We start from the raw sequence: 12692 nt of genomic DNA, 5'->3' as shown, positions 1-12692 counted from the left end.
TGGTGTTGCTCACTACTAACAGTTTTCAATCTCACAAAGCAAAAATTTCCTTCTAACCCTCCTAAATCCCCCTGGCCCAGTCCAGAAGTAACCAATGTTATTTCACATGTATCTTTCTAGACATTTCTCCATATTTTTACATAGTAGAAAATAAATTTCTGTAACATATGCGCTGGTGAAAAGTGCTAAAGAGTATTTAGAAGATTGAGGGAAAACAGCACTGAGGTGGTGGCTTCTGATTAAGAACCTAATGAACTGAGGAATCTAACCTTCTGAATATCTAATAGAAGAAAATTCCAAGGAAAGGTAAGGAGACCAGTGGGATGCTATTAACTATGGAGGAGGGGCACAACAGATTATTTAGGGTGTCTTATAAATCACAGTAAAGTTTCGACTTTAAGGCTGAAATAGGCAGCTGTTGCATTTCAAGCAGGTAATACACTTTCAAGCATTACTTTTGTGTGTGTGCACACTTTAAAGGGCCACACATGTGGCCTATGTTAGTTCCCAGGCTGGGGGTCCAATCAGGGCGGCAGCTTCCACCCTGCACCACAACAACACCAGATCCAGGCTGTACTGCTACCTACACCACAGCTCCCGGCAATGCCTGATCCTTAACCCACTAAGCAAGGCCAGGGATTGCACCTACATCCTCATGGATACCAGTTGGGTTCGTTACCACCAAGCCACAACAGGAACTCCTTCAAGCATTACATTTTAAGAGAATCCATCTAGCTACCACACGGTGGTGTGAAGAGGCAAAAGAAACATAAATCTACGACAAAAATGCACAAGAGACAAATGATGGCTTAGGACTAGATCAAATGATAGAAGAATCAATTACCAATTCTTGTTATATTTTAAAGGCAGAGATGACAAGATTTTCTACAATGTCAGAGGTGAACTATGTGAGGAAAAAAGTTAAGGATGACTGACCAAAGTCTGGACTGACACGAAAACTGCCTTTTTCACTAACTGAAATGGGCAACACTGAAGGAAGGTTTGAGGGAAGCATAGCAGGAGCCCAGAAGCCCAATTTTCCACTTTTAAATTGATATACTTATTTAACAGTCAAGCAAACTGTCGGGTAGGTAACTGGAGAGCTAAGTACATCATTCAGAAGAGAAGTCCAGACTGGTGATAAACGTGTGGGACACGTTTACAGACAGTACCTAAAATCATGCAACTGAAAAGACCTAGGAAGTGTGAATAGAAAAGAGAAGTGGAAGAACTTAACCACTGGGCACTCCAGCTGAGCGGGAGAAAAATCAGCAGAAAGAGAACAAACCCTTGGAAGCTATTTTAAAATGTTTCAAGGAAGAAAAATGGCTAGAATGGTTAAATTAAACCCATTAAGTCAAGTGTGTTATGGACTGAAAAAGGACCACTAGATTTAAGTAACACATCCCTTGAGGCTGGGGGGGAGGGGGGGTTTGTTTTGCTTTTAGGGCTTCATGTGTGGCATATGGAAGTTCCCAGGCTGGGAGTCAAATGGGAGCTACAGCTGCTGGCCTACACCACAGCCACAGCCACGCCTGAGTTATGCCTGAGACCTACACCACAGCTCATAGCAAGGCTGGATCCTTAACCCACTGAGCGAGGCCAGGGATTGAACTCACATCCTCATGGTTTCTAGTTGTGTTCTTTACCACTGAGCCACAAGCGGAACTCCTGGGTTCTGTATTTTTAAAAACTATAAATAATACATTTTTTCCCCTCTACTGAAACTGTTTTAAATGAATTTACTTCCCTAAAAGAATGCTGTCTGTCACATCCAAAGATTCTGCAAAATTATACAAAACTACATCTACCTAAATAATTTATTACCTTGGATACTTCCTCATGCTATATAAACTCTTTGTGAATTGAACAAAATACGTAACAATGACATTTAGCTTAAAACCTGTTAAAAACAAAATCCCAAGGTATTTTTTTGGTACTGTAACAAAATAAAAGATTTGTTTTACTAGAGTACTTCCCATGTCAAGTACAGTCAGTCTAATATGGTTAAGAATTGAAATCTGGGAGTTCCGGTTGTGGCTCAGTGGTAACAAACCCGACTAGCATTCATGAGGACATGGGTTAATCCCTGGCCTCTTTGCTCAGTGGGTTAAGAATCTGGCGTTGCCGTGAGCTGTTACGTAGGTTGCAGACAAGGTCTGGGAACTTCCATATGCTGCAAGGGTGGCCCTGGGTGGGTGGGGAAAAAAAAGCCAAGAACTGAAATCTCCAGGTTAACTGCCTTATTTGTTAGGTATGTGTAATCTGGGGCAAATTATTTATATATTTTCTTTCTTTTGGCCACCCCACAGCATACGGAGTTCCAGGCCAGGCATCAGATCCAAGAGGCAGTTGCAACCTAAGCCACAACCTAAGCCTAACTAGTAACTTCCTAAAGCCAGCCTATCTATCCTCTTTAAACTCATCACCTTTGCTTATACACCCAAAGAAAACTCATTTGAAAAACCAGGGCAAATGCCCTTAGGCCTACTTTCTTCTAAGAAATAAACAGACAGGAGTTCCTGTGGTGGCTCAGTGGATTAAGAATCTGGTGTTGCTACAGAGGTGGCATAGGCCAGCAGCTGCAGCTCAGATTAAAAAAAGAACAATAGGAGTTCCTGTCATGGCACAGTGGTTAATGAATCCGACTAGGAACCATGAGGTTGCGGGTTCGGTCCCTGCCCTTGCTCAGTGGGTTAATGATCTGGTGTTGCCGTGAGCTGTGGTGCAGGTTGCAGACGAGGCTCGGATCCTGCGTTGCTGTGGCTCTGGCGTAGGCCAGTGGCTACAGCTCTGATTCGACCCCTAGCCTGGGAACCTCCATATGCCGTGGGAGCGGCCTAAAGAAATAGCAAAAAGACAAAAAAAAAAAAAAAAGAACAATAGTGGCCTACTGTAACAGGTCTTCTAACCAATTTAGTCCTACTTGTACTTAGTCCTCATTACTAACATTCCCCACAAAACAGCCAGATGTAAATTCCAAAAATATCGATCTGATCTCTCCAATCTGCAAGGTCCTTCAACAGATTCCCAGTGTGCCCAAAATAATCTAGATCTTAAACATGGGCCTATAAGGATCTGTGTATTTTGCTTGGTACTTACCCGCCTATCTTTCCAACTTCACTTCTTATTCTATGCACTCATGGTGACTCTCCTCCAGTAAAATTTTGCTCTGAGGCCAAGTTCCTTCCCCCCACTACACGTGATTTCAGCTGTGAAAATCCACTTACAGACCTCAATTTCAACATCACTTCCCTTAAGTTCACTTTGCTGGCAGCACCCTCCCAACCTCCACATTCTAAGTTTGGTTCCCTTAACTATCCCTTACTCTGTTCCTTCATGGATGTAGACTATGAAAGTGTTACTCACTGTTCTTCTATCAATGGTCTATAATACTCATAAGGGCAGGAGACAGTATGCTTTGTTCATCTGTCTATGCCCAAGTCTAATGGTGATTTTCAGAATACGCACTGAAATGTTTAATGAATAAACATCTCTAACTTGAAACCCAGAAATCATGCAAAATTCCTCACTCATTATCACAGCCACCACCAAATTCCCCTAAATTTACCTCCTCCTAATCCCAATACCATGGCTCTTGGCCAGGCCAGGTCATTATTCTCCCTTCTATTTTAGTATATTCCTTATTCATCACCTACTTTCAGTCTCATTCTCCTCTATGCCATTTTCACATTGTGATCAAAATGACATTTCTAAAAATGAAAATCTGATGTCACTCTCCAATTTAGAATCTTTCAATAGTTCACCATTGGTTCCTGGATAAAATACAAACTCCTTGGCATGGCATTAAATTTTTTTTACAATCTGGCCTTACCTCTTGAGATTCGGTTCAGCGCCCTTAAAAGCATTTCCTGATGTCTTAAAAGAGCCAATTAGGTACCCATTTTTGCATGGCTGACAGACTGCCTACCTCTACACTATCTCATCCTCAAAAGGCTGAGTCTCTGAAGAACTATAATACTTTTTCACATACTCAAAACCAGAAAAACATGGCCCATAAAATAAACTGAATCTATAGTGAACAGGTGTCACAAAATGACAGAAACAGGTAAAAACAGCTTCCATACAATAGAGGGCATCAATAAAACTTGGATCTATAACAGAAAATTTTCCCATTCCTCAGATAACCTCAAAACATTCTACTTAACTTTCACCCATTGTTTTCCTTTGAGGCTGCCATAAGTATTCACTAGATTTTACTTTCAGTACAACTAAAGGAAAGGGTCAAGTATATGATTTACACTAGTACCACGGCACTAAACATACCTTTAAAAAATCATTTTACTTCTCCTCCCTGCCCTACCCCAGCTCAAAATCTATTAAAGCAACTGTAAAGTTAGTTATCAAAACATTCCACTACTGTCGGTAAAATACTACAGGTTGCTAATATTCTTAACTCTTTGGCTATCCACATCCTTACTAATCTTTTTTCTTGTGAAAGACCAGATTCACTCCTTTTTATCCTTGGGGACATAGTGGATTCTCTAATACCTAGCTAAGCCACAAGTAATCACTGAAAAAGAGGTCAACAGTTCTTTTCTGATTTGGATACAGAGATGATACAGATTTTTCTTTCTACATTAAAAAGCCTACTTATCCTCTTCTTTTTAAAAAACCTCCCAGTGACGTAGCATTTCAGTATCACAGGGTGTTTCTTGTGGTTTATGTTTAATAACAGTCTAAATAGAACACAATCCAAAACTGTTGTCACAGACTCAAGGAAAGTTCTAAATGACAGAAAATTTTTATTAATTTGCAAGTCTAAGAAAAAGGACCACCTAATGTGTCTTGTTGCTAATCATTAAAACAAACCATTTTCATTCTAAAGCATACATAAACTTCAGCTGCTCTTTCCAATTATGAAAAACTCAAGCAAGCCCAAGTTTGATACTCATAATTCCATTCATTTATAAGATCTGAAGTGGTCTTCCTTGGGAAATGTCTCTTGAGATACACACACAAACCCTTCACCTACACCACATCAACTAAACTCAAACAGGCGTTATTTCCTAGTCTTTGCAATGAAACCAAGTGGACCTCACACCTCTTACCATCACCCAGGAAGGGTGTGCATCTGTTCCGAAGGCCCCCCTGGCTCCAGATCATCCTGGCTGCTGCTGCTCCAGGCTGGGCATCCATGTTGCTGCAGCTTGTGGTTTGTGAGGGGCAGTGTACAGGAAAAGCAGGATGGGATTTCAAGGGAAACAGGAGGGAGATGGCTTTCTGGGAAAATGCCATCACCATCATAGGTGTTAAGTAGTACCACACACATTTTATTGCAGCACAGTTTAAAAATTTAACAAATGAAAGATTAAAAATAAAAAAAAATAAAAATAAAAAAATTAAAAATACAGACGTCCAGAGATGCTCTAAAACAGTTAAGTTAAAGATCAGGAAAAATAAGGTCACAGACTTAACAGCCAGTAAAATTTCTTTCAAGCGTGGGGAAGGGGATGAGGGCAAGGGGAGGTTGGGAGAGAAAAGGTTTATGTGATCAATCCACTTAAAAATGCTAATGACTTCACTTTCTCTCCCAAGATGCAAAACTCCAAAGTCAATCAGGAGGCCGGAGAAATTCTTATCAACATTCAGAAAAACTCAAGATTTTAATCCGGTTAAAAATCATCAGTGTCATTATCATCATCATCATCACCATCATTAAGTATAATAATAAATAATAATAGTAACTAGTAACAACAATAAAAAGGAAATCAGCGGAAAGTCAGGAAAAATGTAAAAAAAAATTGGAATAACTTACTGTAGCTGAAGATCAAAAAAATCTCACTGTAAAAAAACAAAAATAAAAATAGCCCAGATTAGAAAAACGGGAGGTGCAAAAATGTCAAGTCAGTAAAGTTCATTTCTCTTTCTTTCCAAAGCAGTTTCCACAAAAACCGCAAGGGTAAAGTTCTCAGTAGCAGACAAGCAAAGCCCTTTCCACATCATCAATCAATCTAAAAAATACACGAGGAAGTAGAGAGGTCAGTTTATGAGAGGCTAAAAGGCTCCTCCTCCTCTAACCCAACTGCTGCAGAAAAAAATAGAAATTTAAAAATTACATCTTAAATCCAAGTCCCGTTTTTGGAAACAATTAAAAAAAAAACACCTGTAAATTTGCTGTAGTGCACACCAAGTTGCATCATTATGTTTAAAATGTCTTTATAAAATCATTTTTGGAATGGGAATGTGTGTGTTCTGGAAGGTTGGGGAAGGGAGGTTAAAAATCAAAGCTGAGCTCCAGTGAGTAGGGATGGGGTTCGCCTTGCTGCCCTGTGAAAGGAGAAGGGACAGTTTGAGTCAGAGTTCCTCAGAAATGTTGTGCCCTTAACCCCCAAGACAGAAACATCTGTCCATTGCATCTAATACATTTTGGTAAAGCATAACATCCCACTGGGATGGAGGAGAGCCTCTGTAGAATAATCACCTCTACCAGTGACGGTCTTCACAATTCTTCAACGTGAGTTGATGACTAAAATTAACTAAATATGAACCTGTATTTCCTTAAGGGTTTCAAAAGAAAGGTAAAAAAAGGTCCACAGTCATCTTGATATTCGGCAATTTGAGCAAAGAAAATACGGAAAAACCGAGCCAACTGAGATCAAGTGAGCAGATGTCAAACATCAAGATTATGAAGATAAACAGATTCCTGGGCTTTAAATTTTAGGTCCTCATAGCTTTTCCCATGATACAAACAGAAGTGGAATGCTCTACCCTAAAAGATACATACTAGAGATGACATCTACTCTCCAAATGAGTGATCAAATCACAAGACCTGATAGGTTCTATCAGAGGGAAAGATGATTTAAACAAAGAGTACATTAATCCACTCAACAACAGAATGAAAAACCACAAAAAAAGGAAAAAAGATTATTATGCCTCTTGAGTATTTAATGTCATAAAACAGACAAAAATAAATTATGGTCCTTAAGAAATTTGTTTCTGCCCTCCCGCTGATGTGTTTTTGTTTTGTTTTGTCTTTAGGGCCACACCCGAGGCCCATGGAGGTTGCCAGGCTAGGGGTCCAATCGGAGCTGTAGCTGCCAGCCTAGCCAGAGCCACAGCAACAAGGGATCTGAGCAGAGTCTGTGACCTACACCACAGCTCACGGCAACGCCGGATCCTTAACCCACTAAGCAAGGCTAGGGATCGAACTGCGTCCTCATGGATGCTATCTGGTTGTTAACCGCTGAGCCACAACGGGAACTCCCCCACTGCTTATAAACTAGTACATACAGCTAAGTCCAAGACAGAAACACCCTATGACAGGCTGGTTGTTTCATCTGCTAAAACAAGATCTGCAATGAGATTTCGTGTTTTTGATCAAGAATGACTGCACCTGAATTTCAATTTTCAGGCATGAGATTTTATTCTCCTTTTCAAATGTCAGTAAGCTAAAAATTTCAAGCTGAGCTTTTAAACTTTTCCTTGAGTCAATTATGTATGAATGACTACAGCAACAGAACAGGTACACAATTACCAAAATTTTAATCCCCACCCCAATTTTTTTTTCTTTAGGGCCACACCCATGACACATGGAAGTTCCCAGGCTAGGGGTCTAATTGGAGCTACAGCTGATGGCCACAGCCACAACCAGGCAGGATCCAAGCCAGGTCTGTGACCCACACCAAAGCTCACAGCAATGCCAAATCCTTAACCCACTGAGCAAGGCCAGGGATTGAACCCACATCCTCATGGATATTAGTCAGGTTCCTTTCTGCTGTGCCACAACAGGAACTCCTAACCAAAAATTTTTAAGGTACATAGCAGACCAGTTTAGGGTTACATGTTACTTTTACACTAAGACTGATGTGTTAAATTGTACAAAGGTACTGACTATAGAAAAAGTTGTAGAAAATGTACATTATTTGAATGTTAGCTCCTTTGAGTCAGTGTTAAGGATGTTTCGTTATGGTAAAAAATTCAATTTTCTTCTGAACACAGCCTGAACCTAGTACTGGAAAATTTCAGCATATGTTAAGTAACTAAGCAGCTCGTCTACAAATTCTTTGCCCAAGTGTTACAAGACATAAGCTTAAAAAGGAGCATTATGAAAAGAAAGCACATCTTTCAAAGTCAAGAGGTTTACCTGTCTCCCAAGATGGTATGTTAAACTGATGAGCGACCACTTAAACAGCCAACCAACTTTTAACACCTAACTGTAATCTTTGCAATTAATAAACAGTATACCTAGTTTATACTTTGTCAAACCCCTGGGAAATCTGGATCCCTCTAAAGGGGTATCTCAAAGTGAGGGCTGTCAATCAACATCATGTGGCACTATTAGTAATTAGAGAATTGCAGTGGAAAACCCAGCAATCTGTTCTAACCAGCCCTCTGGCTGATTCTAATGTCTGCTTATGTTTAAGAACCACTATATAGAATTTAATAAGGAATCTCTTTCCCCTAGTTAAGAGCGATATAAATAAATTTAAGACCATTATTACCTATCACAGTAAATGCTATACTATAAAACCCTACAGTTATCCTTTTTTCCTTTATAAACCCCAAATATCTAAAAGAACACAAGCATTATGCTACATCTAACAGTGCTGGTTCTTTATCATAGTCAATTCTCTAGTAAATTGTGTACAAAACTTTAAGCTTCTGATCCCAATGAGAATGAGTAGACATTAAATTTGAGCAAGTAACATCCCCCAAAGACAATAATAAAATTATTTGAAGACTGAAATACTGTTACTAAGGTAGTTAATAGTAACTACTAATACACAAAAACTGCTTTCAGAAGTTCCTGTGTGGTGCATGGGGTTAAGGATCTGACATTGCAACTGTGGCTCAGGTTCAATCCCTGGCCCAGGAATGCTTGAGGGTATAGCCAAAAACAAAACTGCTTTCAACATTAAAACTATTTCTGTACATGTTTTAGCTTTCTGGCAACAAAATTAAAACATATAAGAAATCTAAGCTCCCTCATAAGTGTAAAACTGAATTCCAGAAAGTTTAACTGATTTGCCTGAGAGGTAATAATGGGGGAGAGGGGGAAATATCCAGTTCTCTTAACTCCTCCTAGGCCAAGGATCTTTCTCTACTGCTAACACTCCCCAGTTAACGTCTCACAGTTAATAAGATTAATCTTTAGTATTAGAATAACTAGCTACCTTGGAGTTTCTTGTTTCTAACAGCAGTTCCATTCATAATAACAAGGTCCCACACCATGTAAAACCCTCTGGAGACATAATCACAAACAAGGTGTGTTTAAATTCTCTACCAAAGGAATAGCAAATACCATCAAGTTTTCCTGTGGCATAAGCACTGGGAAACACAAAAAGGTCAATTGCATCTTCCTTCTTAAATCTTCTTCAGCCAACATGAAAATGTTACTAATGCCTACCTTCTTGAAATCAAATCTACAACTGTTTTAGATACTAATTCTGCGGCCAAATCATCCCGGATAGATATTAACTCAAAGGAACTGTTACCTTGGTACATGCTGATCTTAATGAACCCGTTATTTCTAACACCTCAAGGCAAGAAAAGTGTCCTTCAATTCCAATTCCTATGAATAATTATTCCTAAAAACTTATTTCTTACATTTCTATTTGCCAATAATATTTTTGAGGTATATAATTCCCTAAATTAACTAATCACTGCTTTTTTTTTTGGCCTCAACTGAGGCATGTGGAAGTTCCTAGGCCAGGGATTGAACCTACACCACAGCAGTGACACATCTTTATCCCACTGAGCCACCAGCGAACTCCCCTTATGTCACTTTTTTGGCAGTTCTGCACTTAATTTTAGTTTTAAGGCCATGTAATAGTATAAATATTCAGGCTTTATCCAAAAAAAAAAAAGCAAGCAACGTTTTTGATTCTTACTACAATTAGAACAGTTATCTACATGGTGAGGGAACAACAAGTACACAGCTATGTAAAATAAGAATACTTTCAGCGCCTATGAAGTATGTTTCCTAAGGGATGAATTTATCCTGCAGCACTGGTTTAAACTGCGCTAATACTAGCTTTTGTGAAAGCAACACGTTATGAAAAATAAAATCACCTAAATCTTACACAAGAATTAAAAAAAGGATCTGATATGTGAATGTGATAATACTCAAAAACCCACATAATTTTTGCAAGTTTAGGAAAAAACTTGAATGTTTCAGAACCTAGCAAATAATAAGCACTATAATACCTACTTAATAGCATACAGGCACGCATTTTTTTTTTTTGGCCAACGTTTGGATGATCTGTAAAATGCATGCCAGAATACCCTGAAAATCAAACTTTATTGTCTTAGGAAGTTACAACAATAGTATATGTAATTCTCATAATTTAATATTTTTCCCAAGGGCAGTTTGGGAATTTCCAATTACCGCTAGTGGTTGCTGTAATTACGTTCTTGTAAAGATTCAAATACAGTATGTTAGTATCTACCACGTCAAGAGGTAGGAAAAGCCATTTAATTTAACCTAGTGGCCAAATTCCTTACTAGTCCTCCTACTGATTTAATACGACCCTGGCAATCCACACTCTCATGCTGCGGTTTCTATCTGAGAAAGACAGTAATACCTACCTCAAGCAAGCTCCACTAACTTATATATTTCAAGTGATTTGTAACCTGTAGATAAAAAGCCAGCTTTCATTATTACTGTTAATATGGAAATGAGATTACAATTTAAAAAATAGAATTGAAAATAACTACGTCGAAGTCCATCATTTGCTCAGGGAGGAGTGAAACAAAAACTAACCGGTAAAATATTAAACCTATTGTTATATTTATTATTATACCCTGTGGTACGCTCCAGAATTTAGAGGCTTGCGGTACAATAAATATCTGCTTGATAACCCTTCCCATCCCCCGCTCAATTTTGAAATTTACAGGAGGCATCAACACAAGATACCTTGAACTATACTAATGAGCATTTCGATCTTCCCTTTCATGATCTCTCTTAGAGACCTCATGGTCATAGAAAATGAAAGGACAGCAGCCGTTAACACAGGAGAGCGAGAAGAAGAAAAAGGACATTCTCCCTGCCGATCCTGGCCTAGAGGACACTAGGTTAAAAATCTACGCAAGGGCTGAGGCCTATAAAACTCTCTTGCATAAGATCTAATCCCCCCGTGCGAATAGAATAAACGGGGGCCTGCTTACTCTACCGAGAGGAGGGTTCCCCCCGTCTTCTCCCACACCCCCTCGCGCTCCCCAAGGAACCCAGCGACTCCCCTGCTTCCACCCCCTCCACTTACCAGGAGGGGGGAGGGAGAAGAGATTCGATTCTGAATCTCCTACTCCCGGGTTCTACGTGGAGAAGCGGACTGCTGCTCGAGGTCGGCAACACCGCCGCAACCGCTCAGTCTTCGCCTCTTCACAAAATGGCCCCCGAGTCTCCTCTGCCGCCGAGGCGAAGGCCTAGTCCCCGCCCCACTTCTAGGACTCTTCCTATTGGCTGAGCTTTTTCTCGCTCCCGCTTCTAATTAGACAGTTCTACCGCTCTTCACAATTCTGTCCAATCACAATCAGTAGTGGGTTAGACTAAGCAAGAGAATTTCCACATGCGTGAGCGGAGTTAGTTTGTAACTGGTTATTTTTCCTGTCATTTATCACCTGAGAAATGCTTATTGGCCACTGTAACTGACGAAGCGGTAGGTGGAAACCTGCCTTTGTACCGCGCACCACTTCATATCCGGGTATCCGGGAGGTTGTGATTGGCGGCTACGGGATCCTATCACTGCTCCTTAGAGAACCTGGTAGAAGGCCCGCCGGGATCTCGGAATTCCGGCGACGCGGGGGCGGGGAAAAATTGCGGGATTTTGTTTGGTAGCGGCTCAAAGGATCTGCCCTAGCTCCGGGCCTAGGTAAAGGGAAGCAGGATTCTCCGAATGAATCCTCTATACTGCTGTGTGGATAAAGAAAACACTTTTCTTAGAATTGGGAGGGAGCACCAAGGACTAGAAAAGTAACCAATCCTGCAAAACTCCAACCCTAGAGCTCCCATTTGGACACTTAACCTGTCAAGCCCTTCTTTAGACAACCTGTATCTCACCCAAAACAGCTGACTTCCTTATTCCTCTCCACTGCAAAAGGTAAAGAAAGTCTAAAATGTTGGCCTGAAATATTACAGCACCCATCCTCTGGCCCCAAATCATTTCACGAATACCCTACATGCCAACCAGAATTGGCTTACCCATCTAACCCTCCCCCCTGCTCGTCCCCCAAATCTGCTCCCTTCTTCCCCTCATCCTGAAATAGCTAGTCTCCCACCTTCTGGCTCCAGGCATCGCCTGCCAGTCCCGCTGGTTATATTATAGCAGCCGTGCACACAGTGGGATAGGTCCAGCTATGCTAGGAATGAAGGATATTTCTCTGTACAGTTAGAGAAAGCAAGATGCAGAATACTATCTAGATAATGTGATACCATCTGTATACATCTTATGGAATATATGTATATGTGAATACAGTTTTATGCATTAGTTTTGAATTATGTCTGAATTCCAGAGAGATTCACAAGGAAATTACTTGTTACCTATCAAATGAAAAAAAAAAAAAAAAAGCCATTTAGTAACAAGTTGAATGTCATTTACTTAGGGAGAGCAGTCCATGGTTGGAAGAGTACAGTGACTCACAAGCAGTGGAGCACACTTCCCCAGGGAGTTGGGGCAAGAGTACATTTTATACAGCATTAGAAGCAGCAAGGTAATCGGTATGATCAGCTG

At 40.2% G+C, this 12692-nt stretch overlaps 1 protein-coding gene across 1 annotated transcript in view; it reads right to left on the bottom strand.

Annotated features, from left to right (window-relative positions):
- The window catches only part of HNRNPC (heterogeneous nuclear ribonucleoprotein C), a 47878-nt gene extending 36497 nt beyond the window's left edge, over positions 1–11381 (bottom strand). Inside the window, 3 exon segments of the mRNA XM_047797374.1 lie at positions 5780–5805; positions 10552–10596; positions 11226–11381. The gene's annotated coding sequence lies outside the window, so the exon portion shown is untranslated.
- Positions 11382–12692: the final 1311 nt, after the last annotated feature.

The sequence above is a fragment of the Phacochoerus africanus genome, chromosome 9, assembly GCF_016906955.1.
Source record: "Phacochoerus africanus isolate WHEZ1 chromosome 9, ROS_Pafr_v1, whole genome shotgun sequence".
In the NCBI taxonomy this organism is placed as follows: Eukaryota; Metazoa; Chordata; class Mammalia; order Artiodactyla; family Suidae; genus Phacochoerus; species Phacochoerus africanus.
This window is presented reverse-complemented; position numbering and strand designations above follow the sequence as displayed.